This window comes from Protopterus annectens, chromosome 4.part0 (genome assembly GCF_019279795.1).
Source record: "Protopterus annectens isolate FY-2018-M chromosome 4.part0, PAN1.0, whole genome shotgun sequence".
Classification (NCBI taxonomy): domain Eukaryota; kingdom Metazoa; phylum Chordata; order Ceratodontiformes; family Protopteridae; genus Protopterus; species Protopterus annectens.
Genome location: NC_056733.1, coordinates 352,373,941 through 352,387,498, shown reverse-complemented (window position 1 = coordinate 352,387,498; position 13,558 = coordinate 352,373,941). Strand labels below are relative to the sequence as shown.

At 41.6% G+C, this 13,558-nt stretch overlaps 1 protein-coding gene across 3 annotated transcripts in view; it reads left to right on the top strand.

Moving 5' to 3' along the window:
- The window catches only part of TAOK3 (TAO kinase 3), a 2,060,965-nt gene that overhangs the window by 861,933 nt on the left and 1,185,474 nt on the right, over nucleotides 1-13,558 (top strand). The window lies entirely within an intron of this gene.

Genomic DNA, 13,558 nt, shown 5'->3' with positions numbered 1-13,558 from the left:
AGCTCTGTTTTTCAATTTTTTTGGTTGGCTGGTATACCGGTATACGGGCCAATCAAAAAAAACAAAGCGGAGGCTGTTTTGCCGGGACTGTAACTGGCAGTGCGGGACTCGGGATCGGACTGCCGATCCCGGAACAATCCCGCTGAAATAGGGACGTCTGTTTTTTGAAAATTCTGCGATTTGTCCGGGTTTTTGAAAAACCCAGACAAATTGCAGAATTTTCAAAAATCGCCCGGACAGGAGCCCAAAAAGAGGATGTGTCCGGGGAAACCTGGACGTATGGTAACCCTACCTAAGACTTTGTCCTGACCCACACTCAGTGTGCAGCGGTCAGTGTAGATCTGTTTGTGGTATACTGCCTGCACATTTATGCAGATTTTACAAAAGGGCTGAAGCTCATGGTCTTCAGTGTGGGCTGTAGCACTTTAAAAAAAGACACACACACAAAACTATTACCTCCCCTCATAGGTTCAAAGGTAGGTACTAGGCTGTTGGCCCTGGGGCCTATATAAGCCTAGCCAAAAAAGTTCCCTGGCTTTCACCACCCAAGAAAGTTATTTACCTGCGCCCCTGTCTAGCAGAGCCACAGAAGTGATCCCCGGGTGAATTTCCTATTTCCTATCCAGTTGTCGAGATTTTTCTTAAAGAGGGCTAATGAGGAGCTTTGCTTGATATGAATAGGTAGTCTGTTCTAGAGAACGGGAAGTCTCTGAGACAGGAATCTATCACTTGTGCATGTTTTGTTTATTGTGGTGGCAATGTTTAGGCCCAGGGAGCATGTGGCTTGGAGGGTTTGGGGTTTCTTTAAGTGTAGCATGTTCAGCAGATCTGGGTTTGACATGCATTTGTATGTTAGGCAGAGGTTGCCTCTGAGTAGGCGATAAGTGACGGAGTAGAGCTGGAGCTTTTTGAGACAGTCTGCATATGGCATCTGTTTGAGGCTGGTAATCTGCTTAGTGTGAGGTATTTCTGTGGCCTTTCTAGTTGCTGTAGATGTCTTGTGAGGTACATGCCAAACGGGGCGTTGTACTCTATAATGGGTCTGATAGGAACAATGACCTCCTTTTTTCTGGAGGTGAACCCTTTTGTGATGAGGTGTGCCACATAGAAGGATTTCCTGACTACTGTGGCGATGTGATTATCAAAGGAGAGACTACTGTCCACCTGTGTCCCAAGGTCTCTTATCGCACTTTCGGTGTTTAATAGGTTACTGCCTATGTGGTAGTTCATGGGTACAGTGTTTTTCCCAAAGGGGATGACAGTGCACTTCTTGGCATTGAGCTTGAGGCCATGACTTTGACACCAAGCGTCAGTCTCAGTGAGGCCCCTTTGTAGAATGTCCACATCATTAGGCGATTCTGTTATGGCACCTAGTTTGCAGTCGTCTGTGAACTTTGTTAGCCAAAGACCTGCTGTATTAGCCTGGATTTCTGAGAAGTAGATGCCAAACAGGATAGGACCCAGGACTGAGCCATGTGATACTCCCACTTGTCACTGGTCTGAAGTTGGATTTGGAGTCTGCTACTTTCACTGTGTGGGTTCTGTCAGTGAGCCAGTTGGCCACCCATCTTGTGACATAGGGATTTATGCCCTTTCTAGTGAGTTTATCTATAATTTTAGAGTGGAGGAATGTGTTGAAAGCCTTGGCGAGGTCAAGATAGGCTGTGTGCACCACCTTACCCTCGTCCATGGCTCTGGTGACTGCTTCAGAGAAGTCAGTCAGGTTTAGGAGACATGACCTGCCTTTTACAAACCTAAACTGAGTGGGGGTCCAATGTTTGGAGGTTACCTATGTCCTTGTTTATAAGCTCCAAAGTGATAGTTCCATGGCCTTGCAGCCCAGGCTCGTCAAGCTAATGGGGCGGTAGTTCCCAGGGTCTGTGGTGGCGCCCCCTTTGTGGAGTGGGACAACCTTTGCTGTGTTCCATTCAGTAGGCACAAAGCCTGACGTGAGGCTGTGATTGAGCATGGTACTTAGGTGGGGTGCCAGTTTGTTCTGTAGTTCATGCAGAACGTAGCCTGGGATGTTGTCAGGTCCCATGGATGCTGTGTTCTTGGCTTTGAAGAGTGTGGTCTTTACTTGTGCAGCCGTGATTACAGGGGCTTTACATTCTTCTGGTATAGTGATGGCCCCTTTGGACAGTGGGGGGGGGTGACGATTGCACTGAACCTATCTGCTAGGATGTTGGCAATATCAGTTGGTTCAGTATATCTAATGCCATTGTGCTGTAGCTCAGAGTAGATCTGGATGGCACCATTGAGATTGTTGACATAGCTGCAGAATCCGTTGTGGTTGTCTTTAGAATCAGTGGTGATTTTATTTTTGTAACTAGCTTTGGAGGATTTTATGAGGGATCTCAGCTTCTTACTGAGGCTGACCAGGGAGTTCTTGCAATCAGAGGATTTTACTCTTTTTTGCAACAGCTTCTTCCTTCTGTTGTAGAGTTTATTTATGGCAGGGGATCACCAGATTGGCTTCCTGTTTTTGGAGGATAGTATCTTGGTTCTGTTGGGAATGGCACAATCCATGCACTTGTGTATGTGCTTTTACAGTGCATTTGTATAGGATTCAGCAGTCGTATTTCTATTTTACGTCTGTATGGGTGTCATGAAGCTTGCCACTTCTGTCTTAAGAAGCATGAAGTTACCTTTGGAGAAGGTTTTTACGGTGGTTTTCTTAATGGGGGATGGGGGCGGGATATTGATGTCTAGGGTGATTAGCTTGTGGTTGGATCTGACCAGCGAGGAGTTGACCTCTGGCGTGGAACATTGGTTGCCCATATTGGAAATTGCCAGGTCCAGGATATTGCTGCCCCTGGTGGGAGTATGGACAAGCTGATCCAGGGCGTTGGAATTTATGAATTCCAGAAAGCGTCGAGCAAATGAGTTAGTACATGAGTAGTTTTCCCAGTTGATGGTGGGGTTTTTGAAATCGCCCATTATTAGGGTATTGGGCTGTACCTTAATATTACCCACTATGTCAAGAAACGGGGAGTGAGCATCCTCAGGCATGGCGGGGGATCTTTAATAAGCTACAACCTGGATTGCAGTCTTGTCCAGTGTTAGTTGCACTTGGATAATTTCGGCTGCATTATGTTGAGCAACTAGCCTGGAGGTGTGGATATCCTTAATGAATATGGACACGCCTCCTCCTTTAGTGTGTCGGTCCAGGTTAGGTGGCCGAAAGATGTGGTATGAGTTATAGCCTGGTAATGCAGGGGTGCACTCTAGGTCCTTGAGCCAGGTCTCCATCACTGCACAAATGTTGATGTTCTCCATTTTAAGGAGTGCCTCAAGTGAGTGCATTTTGAGGTTTAGACTTCTCGCATTGAGTAGCATTACCCTCAGATTTTGCTTGCTTATACCTGCTACGATGGTGAGTTTGTCATTTGAACCTTGCCTAAAAAAGGCACTATAGGGGTGGCAAGAGCCTTAGCCAGTATCCAGAATCCCAGGGACGACAGGTGCAGGCCATCTCTGGCAAAGCATCGTGGTCTGTCGATCATGTTGTCCCAGGCAGACAGACACTGGATCCCTTAGAATGACACCAGAAGCTTAGCCAATTGTTGAAGTCAACCATTTTGTCCTTGTATTGTGGTATCATTCTGGGTGATGGCAGGATGCTACTCAGGGCTAAGGTCATACCTGCCTGGTCTACATGATCCGAGAGTTCCTCCATGTTTCTTTTCATGTAGTCCAGGGAGGTACATCTCAGGTCATTCACACCAACATGGACAATGACAGAGTCATATTTGTACTTGTGGAGTGACCTGAGTGCTTGCATTATGTGGCGGATCCTGGCATCCAACATGCAGCTAACAGTAACTTTCTCCTTGTTTAGCCTGGTGAGTGGGACATCAGTGTTCCTGACTACAGAGTTGCGTATGACTAGTGTGTTGGGTACATTGTTTTGGCTTATGGGCTGAGGTTGAGTGGCACACTGATTTTGTGGGCTACGTGTCATTTAGGTATTGTTGGGGGGTGATGGTTGCTTGCGTTTCAGCTTTGGAGGTCGCTGTTGTCTGGCAGATTGTTCTTGAGAGCCTCTGCGAATGTAGGTGTGTGTTTTGTGTTACTATGTGTGGGTTTAGGCGGTGTAGGTTTTGATGGACTATGTGTTGAGTGTGGTGTAGTGCAGGTGTTTACCTTCTCCTCTTGACTGTCTAGTACAGTCTTGACTGGAGAGAGCTTGGCTTCCAGTTTGGCTATATGAGTGCATCTTTCATAGGTTGTAGTGTTGGGTAGTAGGAGTAGAGGGTTGTCAGTGTACATGAGGCAATTGCTACTTTGCCCCAAGATGCCCAGTTGAATCAGGTGGACAGGGGAAAATACCAGGAGCTGAGCCTTAGACATGCCTGGATAGGTGATTTATTAATTTAAGTACTAAAAACTGTTTTCCTCTTAACAAGTGAGGAAAGTTGAGTGCTGTAGTAATTTGCAGATTTAGTGCTTACGAGTTTTGAAAAAGTGCTGAGCACAAGGGAACAGTTTTGAGTTCAAAAAATAGAAAACTGGCTAGTTCTAAGGGAAAATTAGAAGAGCAGACTTTCTGGCACCAGGAATATACACATTATATATATATATATATATATATATATATATATATATATATATACATACATACAAACATATATATATATACACACACACACACACACACACACACACACACACACACACACACACACACACACACACACACACACACACACTCCAGTGATAGCTTTCTTCAGGCTAAAAGGAATACAGATCTATCCTTATTTGGACGACTGCCTGATTCTGGCTCAAGGAAGGGAAGAGCTTCTTCATCATTTGGAATATGTGATAGCAGTGCTAAGATGCCTGGGGTATTCTGTGAACGAAATAAAGTCCAGTCTAGTACCCTCTCAGGACATGTGCTTTCTGGGTGTGAGACTGAATACAGCATCACAGATGGCCTTTTTAACCCCGGACAAACAAAAGAGTCTTTCCCTTTACTTCCATCAACTATCTCATCAGTCCGGGCTGACTGCAAGGACAGTCCTTCAAGCCTTAGGGTTCATGGCATCTTGTGTTCTGGTGCTTCCCAATGCCAAACTGCATATGAGGAAGCTGCAATGGTATCTCAAAAATGTATGGACACAGCACTGCCAGGATCTGGACACTGTCATTCAGATAATACCTTGCATTCAAAAGGAATTTTTGTGGTGGGCTCAGGAATGTCACCTAAACAAGGGACTCTCTGTGACCCGGCCAGAGGCGAGTCAGATTTTAACGACAGATGCCTCAGACAAAGCTTGGGGAGCTCATCTAAATGGAACGTGGATACAAGACAAGTGGCCTGCCAGACTACAACATCTACATATCAACCTGAAGGAGATGTTAGCAGTCCAGTTTGCATTAATAGCTTTCAAGGATTTACTTCTTCCAGGGCAGGTGTTGATTCTAACAGACAACACAACTGTCATGTGGTACATCAACAAGCAAGGGGGAACGCATTCTTATCCTCTATGCAGGCAAGCAATGATTTTGTGGGAGACTGCTCTCAGTTTACAGCTCAATCTTCAGGCAAGGTTTCTGCCAGGAGCACAGAACTCCTTAGCAGATGTGTTGAGCAGGCAATTATGGATCCCCACGAGTGGAAATTGGATCCTCATGTATTTCAGAAATTGACAGTGTCATGGGGAACTCCAGACATAGATCTGTTCGCTTCTCCACTAAACCATCAGCTGCCAAAGTTTTGCACAAAAGGTTTCATCCCACAGCTTGGAAAGTGGATGCTCTTTCTTTCAATTGGAGCAATCTTCATGTGTATGCCTTTCCACCTCTGCCTCTCCTCCCAAAGGTACTTCTAAAGGTCAGACAGGACAAGCCAAGGATGATTTTAATAGCTCCAGATTGGCCTCGACAGCACTGGTACCCATTACTGAGAAGTCTGGTACGGAAGCCTCCATGGCCTTTGCCTTCGATTCCACACCTGTTGTCACAGGAGGACAGCCATTTGCTCAATGTCAAGCTTCACTCTCTGCACCTAACAGCCTGGCATATTCTGTTTTGAACCATAGTGGGCCTCCTCTTCCTCAGCAAGTTTTGAATGTTATTTTAGAAGCTAGAAGGCCTAGTACAAGGAAAGTGTACGCAGATAAATGGAAGAGATTTTTATTTTGGAGTGCAGCAAAAGATTTTGATGTTTCTGAGCCTAATTTGAGTGTGGCTCTTCAATATCTTACTGAGTTACTGGACAAAGGTTTGTCTTTCTCTTCTATTAAGGTTCATGCTGCAGCAATTTCGGCTCACTATGATTGTGACCCACCATTGTTTTCTCATCCTTTGTTCAAGCAATTTCTTAGAGGGGCAAAGAATATAAGACCCCCACGAAGAGCTCCTACTCCTGCTTGGGATCTCAATTTTGTGTTGGAGAAACTCACTCTACAACCTTTTGAGCCTGCAGCTACTTCTGAGTTGAAATATTTATCATGGAAGACTGCTTTTTGTTGGCCATTACCTCTGCAAGAAGGGTTTCTGAATTGCAGGCCCTTATGGCGGTTGAGCCTTTCTTAATTTTCCATAAGGATAGGGTATCTTTACGTACTAATCCTTCCTTTATGCCTAAAGTGGTTTCTAGTGTGGCTTTAAACCAAACTATTCATTTGCCTACTTTTTATGCAAATCCCCAAAATAAAGGGAAAAGATTTTGCACACTTTAGATGTACACAGGCAGTTGCGATATTATTTGGACAGAACTAAAGGGTTCAGGCAGTCTCAGCAGTTATTTGTTTCTTTTGCTTTGAGTTCTCAGGGCAAGCCTGTGTCAAAACAAACTATTTCTAAGTGGATTGGGTTTTGCATTGCTTTTGTTATTCCCATCATGGCAAGGAGATTCCAGCTGGGATTAGGCCTCATTCCACTAGAGCTACTGCCACTCGACAGCTTTTTTGAGGTGGTGGCAACCAAGGATATTTTGGAGGCAGCTACTTGGAGTTCAGTGCATACTTTCTCTAGGCATTATCACCTGCCACTTTACTCTAAATCCAGGGCTGGTTTTGCCACTGCTGTTTTGCAGGGCATTTTGGCAGCTCCTGCTTCCTTATAGTTTGGCCATCCTCCCATACCTCTGCTTTGGGATTCTACCCAAGTGTAAGGACTGCAGCAATGTGAGATGAAGAACATAGTACAGTTTTGTACCTACCATAAATGTAGATGTTCGAAGATCCACATTGCTGCAGTCCAATTTACCTCCCTCCTTCCCTCTGTAGTTAGAGGTGGTTGTGTGGGTTGAGTTGTAAATATTGTGTATATAGTGTATATTTTGTACATATAATTAGGGCAAGGGTGCTTGGTTGTTTGCTGTCTTTTGGTTTTGACCTTTATTTTTAGGGTCTTCTGACATCTGGGGCAAGAAAAGACTGAGGATATGACGTCGGTCATGCGCATTTGTACCCTGACGTCCTGATGTCAGTCAAATGCGCCTTGACCGACGTCAGCCTTATACTTTGATATTCGGGCCGACCGAGGACAGCGGACTACCCAAGTGTAAGGACTGCAGCAATGTGGATCTTCGAACATCTACATTTATGGTAGGTACAAAACTGTACTTTTTCCAGCACCCTCTCTATAAACCCAGTGCATTGTGTCCCTGCCTCAAGTAGCTGACACCCATCACGCACTCACTCACACATACACACATACACACACACACACACACACACACACACACACACACACACACACACACACACACACACACACACATTGAGAAATTTGATTTTCACACACACCCAATTGGAAAAGACTGAGACAGATTTATCTGTTGTGCCCACTTCTGCCCAGAGTATAAGGTAGTTATCACTACCACCAGACACTCCGCAATCATCTACTCTGAGGCCATTAGCAAAGGGTGTCCATTTATACTGTGTGTAATATTAATACTGATATAAATGTTAGTAGTTGACTAAGACAACTAGGCCTTCTGGAGTGGCCCACACAGTGTCCCCAAATAAGTAAATATAAGCACTCTCAAAGGTTAAATACTTTTTACAAGGACCAGCCACAATAAAAGTTTTAAGTATATTTAATAAGTAAATAATAAAAGAACATGAAAATATGAAAACATATTCATAGTAAACCATGGAGTTCAAATCTCAGGAAATATTGAAAATAATATTGATGGACAGACTCACACAAATAAAGAAAAACACTCTCTAAACTAAGCTTCACTATTTTCCTGACTGAGTCTAGGAGAATTACTATTCCCTAATAACATCAAAAAGTAGCAGCAACACTGCCAAGGCTAATTGTATAAAAAGCAGCACTTTATTAATGATGATAAAATAACAAAGGGTAAGCGCTTTCACACCCATTGGTGCTTTTTCAGACCATACGAAATCCAAATACTCCAAACATATATAAAGAAAAATCATGAATTCAAATCGGCCAATAACAAGCAATTCCTAATTAAACATAACAAATCAATGAACAATACTAATTAAACATATCATCTGAAAAGGTCTCGACTTCAGAACTAACCTTAAAGAGACCTTACCATTTAATCCAGGTGGCTTGTCAGCCTGAAACCTGATGATCCAGCGTAATTCCCTTCTCTCAGTATAATTCTTTAGCTCTCCCATACATGTAGATAACTCAACATTCTCAATAACCACAAAGTTGAAAATATGTGAGTAGTCAAACTCCACCACATGTTTGGTAAAGGCATTCCTAGTATCACCTATTCGAATATTGTACAGCTCTTCCCTTTTCTCTCAAAAAGGGGCAGTTAGTTTTGCCCACATGAAAACTGCTACTGATTTACATATAGCTAAATATACTACATTAGAAGTACAACAATCTGCTGCATCTAAAAGGTAAAAATAGCAGTAGAGGTTGGATGAACATATTGGATGTATCAGTGTAGGCACAGAAGCTGCCTCAGTTGCAGCAACGTGTACCAGAAACAGCATGAAACTCCTTAGAAGACATATGATTAACCTTATAGCATAACTGTCGTTTAAGAGATTTCTTATTCCTATACCTAATTCACGGTCTCTCTCCAACTGTACTGCTGATGCTGTTGTCAGCTGCCAAGATGTGCCAGTTGGACTTAATGACATCCCATATAGTCCCTGTGTCACTGACGTAAGAAAGAGTTACAGGACCCAAGCTATCATACACCCCCCCCCCCCCCATTATCTGTGTCCATAGATGGAGTTACCTGATTCAGAGAAATAAGGTCTCACCTTATCTGATCTCAAACTCAAAACTTCACTACACATTTTCCACTTCCTTATACCTATAGCCTCTGTCCATGAACTATTTTAAGAACTCTGTCCATGAACTCTTTTTTAAGGATTACTAGTGGATCCTTCTTGCATATTATTTAGTCTCAAAACTTGCATCCTCTGACCTTTCAAGATGTTCCAACACACACACACACACACACACACACACACACACACACACACACACACACACACACACACACACACACACACACATAACTTTTGTTAATTATTTAGATGTCACTGTTTATTTTGAGGAGAATATTTGTAAGACTAAGTTGTTTAGAAAAGAATGTTATTGTCTCTCCTTTCTGCACCATGACAGTATGCACAATAATGTTGTATTTAAGAATGTCATCAAGGGACAGGCCCTCCGGATGTCCAGACTATGCTGTGAAAGTGATATACTAGATATGGAGCTACGGAACCATAGAAGTGGCCTACTTAACAGAGGCTACACAGACAATGAAATCAGTCCTATTTTTTCTTATGTGAGGAGAGAGCGCACTAACACAGCGAGACCTTATTTTGGTACTAGACGCAACGTAGTTTCATCTTTGAGAACCAGAACTTCTGATTTAGCTATTGTTATCCCTTTTAGTAGCAATGTAGGGTTTGTGCAGGATGTCATCCGCACACATTGGCATATATTGCATTTGGGCACCCAAATGAGTAGGTATTTAGGGGATACTCCCTCCTTTATTTTCAAGAATAAGAACAGTTTGAAACAACAGTTATGCTATACAAATTTAGGTACTAAGGAAATGTTAGATCTGCACACAGGCACTAGGAAGTGTGGTAATTGTCCCCAATGCATTTACATTGATGAATCCAGGTTCTACAGGAATCCAGATACTGGACGTCTGCGGGAGTTAAGGGTTAATGGATCCTGACACACTAGAAACCTGGTATACATTGCGTATTGCACATTATGCTTTAAATTCTACGTAGGGAAAACAAATAGGTCTCTACATGAGCGCATAAGGGACCATTACTATAGTACACGGAGGGGAGAGATGACTGGTGCCCTTTCTAAACGCATGTTAACTGAAGGTATGCATCATGTTTTTAAGTTTCAAATTTTACAAGTACAGAGGATAGATACACGACTAGGTAATTTAGTAAATGCCACTGAAGAATGCGAGGTGAAATGGATCCTCAGAATGGGAGCACATAGGGGCAATGGCCTCAATGAAACTGTACCATTGAAACCAATTCTGAGAGGACGTCCCCTTCGATAATATTGTTGGCATCTTGTTGTTTTTATTTAAATTAGTTTACTATACTCTGTCATTGTTTTTTATAAATTTATGTTTTATGCCATTTACATGAACTTTAAATATGACACTTGCATGTGTAGGTTTTAAATAAGTTTTTAAGTTCTGATACATATCTCTTTAAACAATTAATTATGCAAATTTTCGATGATGTCATTAGAATGAGAGTCTTTAAATAGTGGTTTCCTGTTTCATTTTTTGTCTGATGAAGCAGAGTGTTGTGCTCTGCGAAAGCGCTTACCTTTCTGTGAATAAAAGCTTCAACTTTTGCTATTTTATGTGTAATTAGTTCTTGAAAGTTCTACGCAGTGGTTACATTTTGATTTCTGCTTTAGACTGCTTCCACTTTGGGATTTTTATCATATATATATATATATATATATATATATATATATATATATATATATATATATATATAAAGGATACATACTATTCAGCTGTAAAACAACATTCTTCCTGCCAGGTTTCCTGTAGAGGCCTATGGTGAATGCTCCATCTTTATCTTTAGAAATGTACACGTCAGGAAACATGATCTACCCCTACAATAATGACTAGTAAATTTAAAAAATGAAGTTGTAATATGTAAGTATGCTATAAACTGGCTCAACTGCTCTTCACAGCCCTTCTGTAGCAAATAAATATCATCTGCAAATTGTCTATAAAATGCAACATATGTTACATAAACGTTGCTATTCAATAAATACTTCTGCTCCCAAAAAGCTAAAATCTTATTGGCACAAGACGTGCTCATAGCTCCAGCTGCCTTGTGTATATAATAGGAATCCTCAAACATAAAAACAGTATTCTCTAAAACCACCTCTAAAAATAAAGAAATAAGATCAGTCTGTTTTTTATCATAATCATTGTGCAATCAAAGAAAGGCTGTGCTCATGTCTGCCCTTCCAAATTAGGAATTACTGTAAACGACTCAACATTTAAAGTAACCATGAGACAATCTCTAAGATTTGGAGCATTACTTATATAGTTGTATAAATCCCCCAGAAACTGCTTTGTGTCCCTAAAGACTTTATCAACCCCATTCAGTGCCACACGCAGCTGTTTATCTACATATATAAAGAATGGTTCGATCAACCACCCCCTCCCAGAAACAATGAGTCTGAATGGTGGCCATCGTAAATTTTTATGTACTTTAGGTAGCCCTTGAAATACGGGCACAACTGAATGCTCGACATTGTGAAAACTCCATAGTTATTAAAACAATTCTGTATAGTGGAAGAAATAGAATATTGTAATGCTTTAATTCATTCCCTATTGATCTGTTCATAAATGGCATTAGATAACATAGCAACAATAGTATCCTTATAGAACGAGTAATCCGTAACAACAACTGCACTCCCCTTATCCTTTGATTTAGCAACTATACTGCTGTCATTACGTAACTCATTCAGGGCTTCTATCTCCATGCTCGTCAGATTAAAGAAACTATTCCTGGCATTGGTGGGTCGACAGAATAGTGCAAATAAATATGATTCACATTTATTTCAAAAGGTTTCAAGAACTGGATCAAATACTGGCTTAAAAGTGTAGGTTTCTTAAAGGACAACAAATCTAATTCATTAGAAAACATTGTTTTTAACATAACATTCCTACTAAACATTCTCAAATTAATGACTACTTCAGTAAAGTCAGAACGTTGTGCCGGAATGAACGTCAAACCTCATTTAAGAAGAGAAACCTGGAAGGCAGTTAAAGTTTTACTAGAAATATTCAGCACTACAGACTCTTTATTCATCTCCATAAATGACTCAACATTACCAGTTGCTGTCCATCCAACTGCTGCCTTCTCCTTTTCCTGCCCCTACTCAGTGATCTCTCTATCACATCCAATTTCATGTGTTTCATCGGTAAAGACAGGGGGAGGTCCGAAAAAAACTGTTGGGTAGTGCTCATCTTTTGTCATATTTGGTTGTTATATACTCAGTCCCTCTTCCACCGAGGGACCAACCATAACAGGAGCCTGTAGAGGTGTGCATAAAGATTTGTTCTCATTGGTTGCAGCCCTTCCAGCTAGTTCCACACAATCAAGATGCTGTCCTTCCTTACCCTCATTGGAAACAATTGCTGCTTTACCCATGCTTAAAATCTAACCAATCCATTTCTAGTTTTTTGGACTTCTGTGCCCTTAGATGAGATCCATTTGCTGAGAGGTTATCTATGACCTCGTCAAGAACAATAAGGCAAACATCTTAAGGCCAGTTCTGAAGTCGAGACCTTGTCAGGTGATATGTTTAATTAGTATTGTTCATTGATTTGTTATGTTTAATTAGGAAGTGCTTGATTTTGGGTGATTTGAATTCACAGTTTTTCTTTATATGTGCTTTGGATTATTTGGATTTAGTATGGTCTGCGGAAGCACCTATGGGTGTGAAAGCGCTTACCCTTTGTTATTTATCATTGTTAATAAAGTGCAGCTTTTTATATATTCAGCCTTGGCCATGCTTCTGTTGCTGCTGCTTTTTGCAGTTTTTTTCATTCATTTTTGGTATTTGGCACAGTTAATTCCTTGTGGAGACTTTTTCTACTTTAGATTTATTCCCTAATAACGTAATTAATAGAGCAAAGCACAGTGAAATATGTGAGCAGTCTTTCTAGTCAGGTTCCCCAAAACAGAATACTGAGAGAATTCCCACTGTAATATCTAAAACATAATTTCCAAGATGGTTGGCCGAATGACCTCATCTAGTCACCTGGCTGTAGGTTCCCACACTATCTCCTTTGAAGTTGACAGGAATTTAGCATAGATGGCTACAATACACATCTAAATGTTTATGGCAGTGCCTGGGACTTCCCCTCTTTTTGCTGAGCTAATGAACAAAGGCTTCTTCCAGAACCACCATCTTTGGTCCTACTCAGCACTGTGGGGTGCCATTTTAATGGTTTAACAGCGCATTTACATTTCCCTTAATTTTCGTAAAGTAAGCTAGCTGGTTACCCTTTGCTCTCCAGTGCCCTGTATTAAAACATATACATTTAATTCCGTTACAGTGATACATGTACATTTCTTTT